General features: G+C 37.8%; 1 protein-coding gene and 1 pseudogene across 3 annotated transcripts in view; both read right to left on the bottom strand.

Annotated features, from left to right (window-relative positions):
* Window positions 1–12,660, bottom strand: part of BICC1 (BicC family RNA binding protein 1) — a 270,915-nt gene that overhangs the window by 124,834 nt on the left and 133,421 nt on the right. The window lies entirely within an intron of this gene.
* LOC111095414 lies at window positions 4,664–10,661 on the bottom strand (annotated as a pseudogene).

Below are 12,660 nucleotides of genomic sequence, written 5' to 3'. Positions count from 1 at the left end.
TCTGCCAGATGGTTCTTTAAAAGCTTCAACATCAGTTAGTAAAATCTCTCCTTGCTCCTTTCAGGATCCAGACTCAGACATGTAACCTTCTAATCATATCTCCACCATGATATCCCACCATCTCCTTACATGTGTTGAAACTGAACACAATCTTCTATACATAACTAGGCAATATAAGCTGTCTACCCAGGATCCAGGAATCAACCTGGATCTAATAGAATGATGCCACTCCACTGCCAGGGGCTGGTTTAAGAGTAGCCACGTTTAAAGCTTAATGACAAAAAAAAAAAAAAAAAAGCAACTTGATCCCCAAATGGGCAGACTTGAATAGACTTTTCTCCAATGAAGACATACAAATGGCTAATAAGCACGTAAAAAAAAAAAAAAATGCTCATTAGGACAGCTACTATAAAAAAAAAAAAAGCAGAAAGTAAGTGCTAGCAAAGATATGGATAAAGCAGAACCCTTACACATGGCTGGTAGACATGGTACAAGCTGCTGTGGAAAACAGCAATGTGGAACACCAATGGCAGTTCCTTAAAAAATTAAAAATAGGATTAGCACATCATCTACCAATTTCACTTCTGGTTATATACCCAAAATAACTGAAATCAGGGTCACAAAGAGATGTTTATATATCCACATTTATAATCGCACAGTTCATTATGGTTAAAATGTGGAAACACCACAAGTATCCACCAATGGATAAAAAGATAAGCAAAATGTGCTATATATACATAATGTCTTAGAATGGAAGAAATTCTAACATATGTTACAACATTATGCTAAGTAAAATCAGCCAGTCACAAAAATACAAATACTCTATGATTCCATTTATATGAGAAACTTACCTCAAGTTGTCAAAATAATCATAGAGACAAAAAGTGGAATGGTGACTTGTTTTCGGGGCTGCCAGGAGTGGCAATGAGGAGTTACTGTTTAATAGAGTTTCAGTTTTACAAGATGGAAAAAGCTATACAGATGGCTGCTGGTGATGGCTGGTGATTCAACTAATATGAATGTTTTCTGTTATCACTGAACTGGACACTTAAAAATGGTTAAGATGGTAAATTTCATGTATGTGGGTTTTACCACAATTTAAAAAAGAAAGAATAGGCATGTGATCCAATATGGTCCAATATGGGCCAAAGACAAATGAGAAGAGGTTAGTTTGATAGATATTTTTGAGAATGAAGCTTTTTGGCTTTTTCAAGAGGATTTCTATAAAGGTTCTCTCCTTCTAGATGTGAAACAATGCCACATGGAGTCCTGCTGCTATAGAAGAATCAGCTTTGGGATAAGGCCATCAGGGTGGAAGGGAGAGCTGAGCTGGAGAACCTCTGAGTCCTGGAGGACATCACAAAACTTGATGACAGCACTTCTAGTTTTCCCCCTTTCAATTCATGAGCTCTGGTATTTCCCTCCTGTAACTTGTGTCTGCCAGGGCTTATTCACCATCTCTTAAATTGGGCACAAATTTCTTGGCGAATATTAAGGATATCCACAACCAGGCCACAACCCACCTCTGATCTTAGTTTTCCTCAGTCCCCTCTACTTTCAATACCACCACCATCCACTATCTTGCCCAGACCCCATCCCCATCTTTTTTTTCTTTTTTCTTTTTTTTTTTTTTGCTTTCTATAAGCAGTTCTATTATCCCACTGTCTCCTGCACTCAATTTCTACCTGTTATTCATCACAAAGCATAAAAGCAACTTCAAGATCTCAATTCAATATAATCTTTCCCTCCTTCAAGCTGCTATATTGTCTTTCTTATGCCACTTATATTTCTATTTTAAACAGGCTCAAACCCCCTCCGAAGATAAATTATCTTTGAGGACAAAGTCTGTTTTACTTACAGTGAACTTGTCAGGTCTTTCAAGGCCTAATTATTGGTAAAACCAACATGAGCTACCCTCCTGACAAGTCACAAAGAGGATACCTAAACATTTCATTTGCAAGAGAGCTGTAAGTATCTAGAACAATCTACCATCCTCTGAGGGAACCAAAGGTGGAATCACTTATTTTGATAGGATCATATATATTAATCAAGAATCCTTGGCTCCAATGTTGATTGGAGACAGGCGAGGAACAGTTAGGAATGGGCACAATGCATTGTGTAATGTAATGTATTTAAATATACATTAAATATATATAAAATTTATATGAATTAAATATATATTTAATTCAAATATACATTACACAGATGAAAAAATAGACAAAAAGTATTCATTGCCCCCAAACAAGTACATGTTTTCTCATTTTCTTGGAATTCACCGCTATCTCATTCATAGTTCCTCTTGACCTACAGATGTGGTACAAGGATTATTTACTCCACCATGAGAAAACCAACAGTATGACAACAAGGATAAATGGTAACAGACACCAGACTTCCGGGTCAGGGAATTAGAGGGACTGGTAGAGGGTAAGGCAAACAGGAGCACATCAGTAGTTCCAACTAGCATGTGTAGAAGCTGGCCCAAAGTAACCAGACTTTCAGATTTTCTAAGAAAAGCTACCAAACCAGACTGGGATATAAAATCTCCTAATTTTATAATGTTGGCAGCTAAATAATTTATTTCAAAATCACTATTTAGATAAATACAATATGCCCTTAACTAAACATGTGTATACCAAATGTAACCAGCAAGCCATTCACTCGTTTTTTGTTTTCCTGAGATGGGTTAAAGGAGAAATAACAGGAATGTAGTAATACTCAAAAAAAGTGAGTAGATGGTGCTTCTACCAAGATCAGAAAATCCTGTGCCCCAGGCATTTTATAATGAGCTGGACTTTGATCTTAGGAAGAAGGAACAAAAGCTTTATAGGCAAGCATGTCTCTGGGTCTAGAGCATTTGGTGGGGAGGCCCTCGGATAAAGGCTGCTGGGAAGCTGAGTCCAATGAAGCCTAACATAAAGTTATATTGGATCCCCTTGCACATGCCAGAAATTTTAAAACCACTAAATTTTCCTGAATTAATGTTGCAAATTACCACATTTAAGAGGATGCCAGAAAATTAAAGTATTACCCTACTAAATTTGGTACAGTATGATAGAAAGTATCTACTATAAATGTATTTTTCTGCAAAAGTAATTTTAAATCTTTCTGATATAGAAAAAAAGTGTGGAACCCATAAAAAGTTATGAGTAATACTCGAAGAATTTATACATTTCAAAAATGAATTTAATTGATTATGAAAATTTCCAAAGAAGCAACTCAAGAGGCTTAAATGTACTAATGATGTCACAAGGGAGACCTGGAAAGACAAACATGCAGATGTACTAAAATTTCACTAATCTAAAAAAGTGCAAAATTACATTTGGCAAAATTTCAGGCATCGTCATATGATTCTTAGAGTAAAATTTCATAACATTTTTTTCCTTTGTGAATTTGTAGGTTCTTAACGTCTAAGAGGAATCCAACAATAAAAACCCACTAAACTTTCCAAATGGTGGTTTCAAGAAATTAAGATTCTCTCAGTACATCCTCAATTTCTAATACTTATTCACAGCTGATAAAATGGCAATAACTATCCTCTATTATGAAATATGAACCAGTTGGTGAAGTATATTTTTACCACCATGCATTCATTTATATAACAAGATGAGTGTAAGACACTATGCTTAACCAAAGAGCAACAATGATAGTCCAAAAGAGCTGTGGCCAGTACTCTCACAACGCTGATAGTATAGTCAGGAACCAACAACCAAACAACCCTTACTTTAATTACAAGGTACAAGAAGTTTCATGAAAGAAACTTACAAGTTGCAATGATATCACCTAACAGAGATGCCATTATATGAAGCACAATTACATCAACAAGGGCAATGCAAATCATGTCAGGAAAAGGGAGAAAGATTCACTCATTTCTAAATATTTACTGCAAGCCAGATATGTGCCAGTCATTGCATTAAACATTAGGCATAAATAGCGAATAGAATTTAAACAGTCCCTAATCAAAAAAAAAAAAAAAAAAAAAAAAAAACCAATCCCTAATCACACTTATAATCTACTGGGAGAAATGAACAAACACAATGAAATAAATCTGCTGGGAGAAATGAAATAAAGGCAGAGGGAATAAATCATTTTTTAAGTGGGGGAGGGTTTAAAAAAGAACATGATGCCCTGAATCAGAACAATAAGAGGGGTCGCACTTTGTATTAGGTGAGAGGGATCTCTCTGAGGATGTCACTTAAGACCTGAAAGATGCCAAGAAAACATAAAGAAAGTAGCAAGCAGAGTCCCTGAAGCAGGAGGGAACTCATGTTAAAGGAAATGAAAGACAACCAGCAGGTAGAGAAAAGGGCAACAGTGAGGTGGAGAGGGGCACATGGGCCAATTCAGATAAAGCCTAGAGAGCCATGGGTAAGGGGACTGGGTCTCATTCTAACAGCACTAGGAAGGCCGTGAAGGGCTTTAAGCCTTGGAGAAACATGACCCTATTTGTGTTTTACAGATCACATTGGAGGCAGGAAAGAGTACAGAGATGAGCTAAGAGGGCACTGCAATTATCAAGCAAGAGATGATGGAGCATGGAGAAGGGTCAGGATGGTAGAGATAAAGAAAAATGAAGCAAATCATCATATATTAAGTGTGGAACTGCCAAGACTACTGATTGATTTGATTGGGGAGGAGTGAGGAAGAGGAGCTATCAAGTCACCAATCAGGCTTCTGGGTCAAATAACTGGATGGCTAGTGTCATCACTGAGACTGTAAATAAGAAGGAGACCAAATGAGACTAAGAACACAGAAGTTTTAGTTAAGTCACACTTTTTAAAGTCAATAAGCCATTGAAGTGGATTTCCAGCCAAGTGGAAATATCAGGCTAAGGTGATAACCTAGTGATCAGAAGGAAAAAAATTTAATTGGAAATATAAATTTGGGATTGGATGATATTTAAGATCATGGAATCTGAGGCTTTCACCTTTGAAGGACATGAAGAAGAAACAAAGATCCTTCCAATTTAGACATGAAAGTAACCTTGAAAATTTACCAAGTAGAATGTAAGAGAGAGACAGGGTGAATAGGGAATGGGTCTTGTTTCCTGGTCCCAAAGTTTCACTTTGGCTAGGCAAAAAAGTTCTAAACATAGATGGTGGTGATGGTTGTGAGACAATGTGAATATACTTAACGATATTCAAAAATGGTCTAAAAATACTTAAAAATGGTTAAAATTATGAATCTTATCTGTTACTTTACTTTAAAAAACTAAACCTTGAGAAATTCCAACACTTGGACATTGGGTAGAATAGGAGATGTTGAAAACATCAGAGAGGGAATAAGGTTCCAGAATGGTGGTAGGTGATGATAAAGTCATAGAAGACAGAGTAAAAACTCCAGGCTAATCCCCATACAGGAATTCCTCAGGAAAAAAGAAAAGAACTGAAAGCTACTAAGAAATCAAGTCAGATGAAGACTTCAAAGTATTCCTTGGATTTTTAAAACACTGGAATCATGAGTAACCCTAATACAATCACATAAGTAGAAGTGTGAGTGCTGGAGTTGGTTTGAGTTGAGAAGTAGAATATGATTAGACTCTTTGAAGAAATTTTGATTCCAATATGATGCAGAAAAACAAGACAGTAGCTAGAGAGGATATGATGTCAAGGGAGATATGGCAGTTGCAAAGTGCATACCCCAATGTCCCCTTTCTCCCAATTAGAATCCTCAATTTTTAGCTGGGTGCTTGGACACCTAAAATAACTACTCTGACTTCCCTGAAAATAGGTATGGCCAGGAAACTAAGTTCTGCCTAGGGAAATGCTGGGAGTTTCTAGGAAATCTCATGATTCAATGTCTTTTGTCCCTTCTTCCATGCTGCTTAGACTGTGGTGTCTGAAGCTCCAACTTGGATTATGAAGATAAGGGCCATATCCTAAGAGTGGGGAACTGCAAAGGTAGAAGTACTTTGCTTTACTAGGTATCTAGGGAACACTGTCACTACTCCAGACCTATACTCTTTTTTATGAGAAGTAATCTTCCAATTTATTTGTTTGGCTCTAATTTTCTGTTTCCACAGACAATTCTAATCTCAACAAATACAGGCAGCTTTTGTTTTCCTTTAGCATGGAAAACAGTAAGGCACAACTGTGTGGAAATGATAATGATCTAATTAGAGAGCCGACCCACAGCAGAGGAGGACAAGGCCCAAAGTGAGAAGTATGCCAGACATGTAAACCCAGTGTGGCTAGAAAGAGAAGACAAAGGAAGATGTAGGAGTCAAATCACACAGAGACTTGCAAAGTAGAATAAGGATTTTACTTTTTTTATCCTAAGAGCATTGGGAAACTAGACATTTTTTAATAGGTAAGTAATGTGATCTAATGTGTATTTTTTCAACAATCACTGACAACAGTTTGAAGAAAGGAATGGAGTGGGGGTCAAGTGAGGTGGCAAGGAGATGACTTAGGAAGTTGTTTTGACAATCCAGCTCAAAGATGGGGATGGCTTCAAGTAGAATAATGATTACAGACCTATGGCAAAGTGAATAAATGTGAAGATGACAGTACTGGTAGCACTTTATATGTGGTTATGCATGACAGATCAGGGACAGCAAGCAGTCAAGGACGATACTCAAGGTTATGGCTTGAACAACTCTGTGAAAGTTGGTGTCATTCACTGAAATATGGACTTGTGGAAAAGACACACACTTGAGTAAGCTCGATTTTAACACTCTATTTTATAAATTCTTGAGACAACCAAGATGTAAATACCCAGCAAGTAAAAGACTTGTTCTCAGCAGCTTATTTATAATACTGAAAAACAGGAAATAGCCAGGTATCCATAAACAAGGCAACAGATTAATTGCGGTACACAATGTAATACAACTCATCAATCAAAAGGTACCAACTACTGATAATATGCAACAATATGAATCGAACCCAAAAACATTATGCTCAGAGAGAGAAGCCTTATATCATAAAGTACATACTGATGTTCCCATTTAAATAATATTCTAAAACAAACAAAACTAATCTTTAGTGAAAAATTTCAGAAAAGTGGTTGCCACAGTAAGGGGGGATGGTTTGTGGAAGAGGAGGTAGGAGGAAACTGCTTCAAGTCATGGTAATGGTCTATATCTTCATAAGAGTTTGGGTTACAAGGGTGTATGCATTTGTCAAAACACAATGAATACTACATGTACTTATCTACATTTAGCAATGACAAAACACTACAAATATTAAATGCTGACTGTTGGTATGCATGGTGAAGAGCTGAAGTGTGCTGATGTAGGCCTCCTAGTCTGAAATGCAGGAAAAAATGGAATGATGAATAAACAGAAGGATAGATCCATATGTGATAAAGCAAATATAAAGAAGTAATTGTAAAAATTTAATTAGTGGGTATATGGTATTCTCTGCATAATTCTTACAATTTTTTTGTATTTTTTATAATAAAGTGTTAGAAAAGCTTTAAGTTACTAATTTCTTTAAAAGCATTAACTTTGTTGTTGTTGTTTAAAGATTTTATTTATTTATTCATGAGAGACACAGAGAAAGAGGCAGAGACACAGGCAGAGGGAGAGGCAGGCTCCAAGCAGGGAGTCCGATGTGGGACTTGATCCCAGGACCACGGGATCACGCCCTGGGCCGAAGGCAGACGCTCAACCACTGAGCCACCCAGGCGTCCCAAAAGCGTTAACTAAACCTAACTATTTTTTCCCTAGGGATATTGTTTACATCCTTAATTTCCACCATCAAACACAAATTTTTTACTTAAAGAAAATCCCGGGATCCCTGGGTGGCGCAGCGGTTTGGCGCCTGCCTTTGGCCCAGGGCGCGATCCTGGAGACCCGGGATCAAATCCCACGTCGGGCTCCCGGTGCATGGAGCCCGCTTCTCCCTCTGCCTGTGTCTCTGCCTCTCTCTCTCTCTCTCTCTGTGACTATCATGAATAAATAAATAAAATCTTAAAAAAAAAAAAAAAAAAAAAAAAAAAAAAAAAAAAAAAAGAAAATCCCTAGGTATATCTTAGCAAAAAATAGCAACTAAAATTATTAAAATTATTACGGACTTGGTTGAAGTTTAATAAAGTTATATTCAAAAAATAAGATCAAATTGTTCTTTTTCCTGCAAAGAGGCTTATTGAGGGTGATTCAACCAAGGGAGTATTCCAGGAAACTGAGTCCAGAGGAGCTAGGCAGGACTCTTGGGAAGCCTGAGAAGCAAGCAGGAACAAGAATTTAACTGCTGGAGGGCAGAGGGAATTACCTGGGTCTAGTCTGAAACTGTGTAGAAGGGTGGGGTTAAAAACAAGGTTGTTGCCAAGGCTGTGGGGCTGGGATTGGATGGGCATGAAAGCCAGGCTGATTTCTAGAGGCAAAAGAAGCTCCAGATTAGGGTTTATAGGTGGGCATCTGCCAAGGTCTTCCAGAGGTCTTCCATCTTCCATGATGGAAGAGGCCCTAAAGAGCAGATAGAGGTAGAAGAGTACAGTCTCCATTGTGTGGCTGAACTGCACTCACAGGTCCAGCAAGTGCTGCTTTGTGCCTTGTGTTCCTACTGGCCCTTGTTGACACAGGACATCTAGGCACCCTCCTCACAACTCCTCTGGCTCCTTCAGGCTAGGCAGTGGGTAGGAGTGAGACCCAGGCCCTTAGTTCCCTTCTGGGTTGCAGTGAGGCAGCATTTTTTTGTGCAAGTACAATGTAGAGACAAGGTGGCAGCGGGGTTATAGTCAGGTACAGCAGGGAGGTGATGAAAACAGTCCCCAATAAGCTGACCTACACCATCAGAGACAGACACAGGGCAAAGGAAACTCCAATGCAAGGGGTGCCAGTGACTTGGAATAAGTCATTCATCATGAGCAGAAAGACAGTGTACTGCAGTGGATGTACTATCTTGAATGGGGCACGACTCTCACATTCTGCTGGCAGGAAGAAGCTAAAAGCATTGATGACAACCAGAAAGCCACCAGACACCAGAAAGCTCATCACATAGAGGCTGAGTCTGTGCCTCATGGCCACCTGCTAGGATGAAAGAGCTGAAGGTGAGAACACAGTTCTGTTCATCAAAGGGTACACAGAAGAGGTCCAGGTTACATTTGCTGACTCACACTGGCTTTATCGTATCTGATACAACCTTCATAGGTGACATAAGCCATGTGACCTTTAGGTGCCTGATCCACATTCGTGAACTCCTCAGTGAAGATAGCTGGAAGCCAATGGTTCTTAGTTGCCATGCTAGGCTTCCTGTCCTAATATTCCTCTGGATTCCACAGACGAATGAATTATACCAGATCATAAGTCAGCCACAAGAATGATGTCATCAGTTGAAGCTGTGCATCACCCATTTCTAAGATGCCACACAGAGTAATAGTGATGTGGACACGAGTGAAGATACTGTACCTGATGGCTGGATGGAAACTTTTCTGTTAAACACTACTTGGAAGGCATGCTGGTCAAAGCCTAAATGATGGGTAGTAAAGCTATCTCCTCTTCCTTTTTTTTTTTTTTTTTTTTTTTTTTAAAGATTTTATTTATTTATTCATGATAGTCACACAGAGAGAGACAGAGAGGCAGAGACACAGGCAGAGGGAGAAGCAGGCTCCATGCTGGGAGCCCGATGTGGGATTCGATCCCGGGTGTCCAGGATCGCGCCCCGGGCCAAAGGCAGGCGCCAAACCGCTGCGCCACCCAGGGATCCCTATCTCCTCTTCCTTGAAGCAGCCAGTGGAGAATAAGTCCGAGGAGGAACGGAGGAATCCCTCCCCATGCAGCCAACCTCTTTCCATTTTCCTCTTGCTCTTCTCTGGAGACTTAGGGATCTTACAGACACACAGGCCACAGCTTGAGCCCTAGCTCAAACTGTCCTTTTAATTAAAACTTATAAACTGATTTTTCAAAACCAACTACCAATCCAAAGCTCAATATCAACTTGCATTTATTTATTCATTCAGCCAATACTTAGAGTTTATGAAGTGGCAAACATAACTGTAGATACTACATTGGAAGAGAGTTTTCACTTAGTAGCATAAGTATTTTAATTACATATTCATATACACTGCCTGAGATATTTTATTGCTCATTTTCAGCAGATTAAGCTTTTAACATATAGTCTGGAGAATATTCTAAGATAAGTAGCTTTCCTTAATGTACATGCTATCAGTTGGACTTTCACTGTACAAAACTTTTTAAAATCCTTTTAAACTTCAGAAGAAAGGAATATTAATCTCTCAAGTAAACATCTAGACACTATGACTTCTTAAGAGCTCCACTGTTAAAGTAAAGGAAAAGAAAATAACTAAATGAGCCTAAGACTGGTCCCAAGTCCTCCAGGTTTTTTTTTTTTTCAATTAATTCCCGTAGAGTTAATATACAGTATTATCTTAGTTTCAGGTGTACAATATAATAATTCAACAATTCCATATATCACATACATATATCACCTCGTGCTTATCACGACAAATGCGTTCCTTAATCCCCATTATCTATTTTATTTTTTTATTTTTAATACATTTATTTTTATTGGTGTTCAATTTGTCAACATACAGAATACCACCCAGTGCTTATCCTGTCAAGTGCCCCCCTCAGTGCCCGTCACCCATTCACCCCTACCCCCCGTCCACCTCCCCTTCCACCACCCCTAGTTCATTTCCCAGAGTTAGGAGGCTTTCATGTTCTGTCTCCCTTTCTGATATTTCCCATCATCTATTTTACCCATCCTCCAACCTCCCCTCTTGTGACCCAACAGTTTGTTCTCTATAGTTAAGAGTTTGTTTTTTGGTCTTATTTTTTCCTTTACTCATTTATTTTGCTTCTTAAATTCCACATATGAGTGAAATCATGTAACATTTGTCTTTCTCTGACTGACTTATTTCACTTAGCATTATACTCTCTAGCTCCATTCAAAGCCTTGCAAATGGCAATATTTCATTCTTTTTTATGACTAATATTCCTGTGTGTGCGCGTACGTGTGTGTGTGTGTGTGTGTGTGTGTGTATACACCAATCTTCTTTATCCATTTATCTATCAATGGGCACAGGCTACTTCCATAATTTGGCTATTGTAAATAATGCTGCTATAAATGCAGGGGTGCACATATCCTTTTGAATTCTAAGTCCTCAGTTTTTAAATTCTTCACTAGTCTGATCAAGAAAAATACTGAACTAAGTACATCCACAAGTTTTAGAGAGTAAAGATAAAACTTGTTTTCTAAGTTTCTGGGTTTTGGTTTATACATTATTACTAACCTAAAGCAAAATGCTTTCCATAAATGTGCTAAACAAACTCCATGTCGTCAATAAAACCAAGTTTTCCCAAATAAGAGAATTTCGACTTATTCCATCCATTTAAAATGATGCAATCCTTGGAACATGTGTTTGTTAAAAGGGCAAAGGAAGTAGCATAAAGCTTAAATGCAACTAGTGTGATACAGGCTGTTGTGCTAAAGAAAAATTCTGAGTTCTTCAACCAGGAGGATCAGGCATAAAGATGAGATTCAGAACGCTGTAAATTTATCTGGAAAAAAATTGAGTGGAAAGCATAAGCTTTAAACTTCACTGATATTTCCCTTTCTTTATAAGGTTGTTTAGTGAGGATCAAAGCTCACATAAGAACAGTTCACAAAAGAAAGAGCAGAGAAAAGTCTTCAAAAATGCTTTTAGTATAAATTGGTGTATCTGACCCAAGGCAATAATGCACTGACCAAAATCAGAGCATCTAAAGATGATGGAAAACTCCCCTTTTTTTCAAGCTAAAATGATTCAGGGAATCTTCTAAAACAAGTTTTACTTCTAGTCTGCACCCCATGCATTTTGTTAAAAAGTCAAAGACCATAAAGTATTCAATTCTGTGTTTATTGCCAAATTTTTTACTTATTATGTTTACAAAAAAGGTAATTTACAGTAAGCCCAGATGACAAACATTTATTGGGCACCTGGTACACATCAGCACTTCATAAATACAAATATACATGATCTCTACTTCCTTCATATAACCTTACAAAGCAGGCATGACCCTCATCTGACACTTGAAAAGCAAGTCTGGAGAGATTAAAGAATTTGCTTAGGATCACACAGCTGAGTCAGGAGTGGCCTTCAGTTCTGGCTCTGAAATTAACTAGCTGTATGTTCCTATGAGTGTAAGTTGCCTCTCTTGACATTCTATTCCCTCATATGCAACATAAAAAGACTCAACTGAACATTTTAATTACATTAAAAAGTGAGTTTGATCTTTTAGAGACAGATGAGAGATGGTTAGATGTGTGACTTTCCTTCCACCTCTACCCTGTCTTCCTTGCCTTTACCCAATTTCACCGATTCCACAAGAAGGTAGGGGACAGGAGCTGCCCTCCTCTTGCCCAAAAAAAGAGTACTTAAAAGTTTTGTTTTAGGTATTTGGTAACACATCTGATTTTTAAAACAGAAAAATCTTGAACAGAGAAGTTAAAACTACTTCCTAAAATTGAAGTATTAGAGACTTGCCCTTTATGCTATATTTTTTCATAATTACAGTGAACAAATGAGAAATAATTTTATAAATTCACTCAAATACTTGACATGTTAGCTAAAAATAGAGATATAAATAAATTATTACTGTAATCTCAAGTTTGGTAAAGAAACATCACAATAGCCAGTAAGAAACTGTATCTAGACTATATTTAAAAGCCATTCTTAACAAATTGGCTTTTTTTTAAAACTGAAGTAGAGCTGACACATAAT

The sequence above is a fragment of the Canis lupus genome, chromosome 4 (assembly GCF_011100685.1).
Source record: "Canis lupus familiaris isolate Mischka breed German Shepherd chromosome 4, alternate assembly UU_Cfam_GSD_1.0, whole genome shotgun sequence".
In the NCBI taxonomy this organism is placed as follows: domain Eukaryota; kingdom Metazoa; phylum Chordata; class Mammalia; order Carnivora; family Canidae; genus Canis; species Canis lupus.
This window is presented reverse-complemented; position numbering and strand designations above follow the sequence as displayed.